Source organism: Nestor notabilis, unplaced genomic scaffold (assembly GCF_000696875.1).
Source record: "Nestor notabilis isolate BGI_N333 unplaced genomic scaffold, ASM69687v1 Scaffold32505, whole genome shotgun sequence".
Taxonomy (NCBI): domain Eukaryota; kingdom Metazoa; phylum Chordata; class Aves; order Psittaciformes; family Psittacidae; genus Nestor; species Nestor notabilis.
The window spans coordinates 1-855 of NW_009928436.1; the positions used below are offsets into that span (position 1 = coordinate 1).

Below are 855 nucleotides of genomic sequence, written 5' to 3' on the forward strand. Positions count from 1 at the left end.
GGGATGTAGCTCAGTGGTAGAGCGCATGCTTCGCATGTATGAGGCCCCGGGTTCGATCCCCGGCATCTCCAGGTGGGGTGGGGGATCCCCTCATCCCACCTTTTATTTGGGGGGGAATCTGTCTCCAAGAGAAAAGAGCGGGCCCCGGAATCTCTGTTTTTTAAGGCGCCCTTCACTGGGAAGCCGTGACCATTGTTTGTCCCAACAACAACCGCTCCTGGAGAGGGAATTCTTCCAATTCCCGTTAATTTGGACAAAGTAAGGGAGTCTTCCAAGCGGGAGCAGAGTGGCGCAGCGGAAGCGTGCTGGGCCCATAACCCAGAGGTCGATGGATCGAAACCATCCTCTGCTAGCTTCTTTTTTTTGCTCCCCATCGCATCTGTCTTAGATCCTCTGCTAGATAGATAAATAGATGTGACCTAGGGATTACAGGGATAGTCAGAGCAAACGGGAGCGCTTCAGGGCTTCCTCCTATCCCAACAGAATTCCTTGGCCTGAGGAACTCCTGTCCTGCGCGGTGATAACTCGCTATAACCACGCTCCTGCTTGCTCCATAGGTGCTTTACCAGCGCTGGAGGGACAAAGCCTCTCCCCGTGGTAACGCGGACAAGGGATAATCAGGCTTCTAGAAGGAGGAATTAAACCTAAAGGGCACCGGAACTCGCCGTTCATCGCTGTGTTAATTACACTACGTATTAAAGGCTACGCAGGGTTAGTGTCGGTCCTCGAGGGCAGGGAGCGTTATGAGGTTGTGCGTGGCCACTCACTCACCCAGGCCTGGGTGGGCTCAGCACGGTTTGAGGCACCGGGAAAGGCCCCGACCGCGGTTCTGGAGCGAGAAATAAGAAAAGAAGG

General features: G+C 54.5%; 2 non-coding genes across 2 annotated transcripts; both read left to right on the forward strand.

The window, feature by feature from the left end:
• On the forward strand, positions 1-71 carry TRNAA-CGC. The gene has a single exon. It is a non-coding gene; the product is annotated as a tRNA-Ala (tRNA).
• Positions 72-280: 209 nt separating this feature from the next.
• TRNAM-CAU lies at positions 281-352 on the forward strand. Its single transcript has one exon. It is a non-coding gene; the product is annotated as a tRNA-Met (tRNA).
• The last annotated feature ends 503 nt before the right edge of the window (positions 353-855 follow it).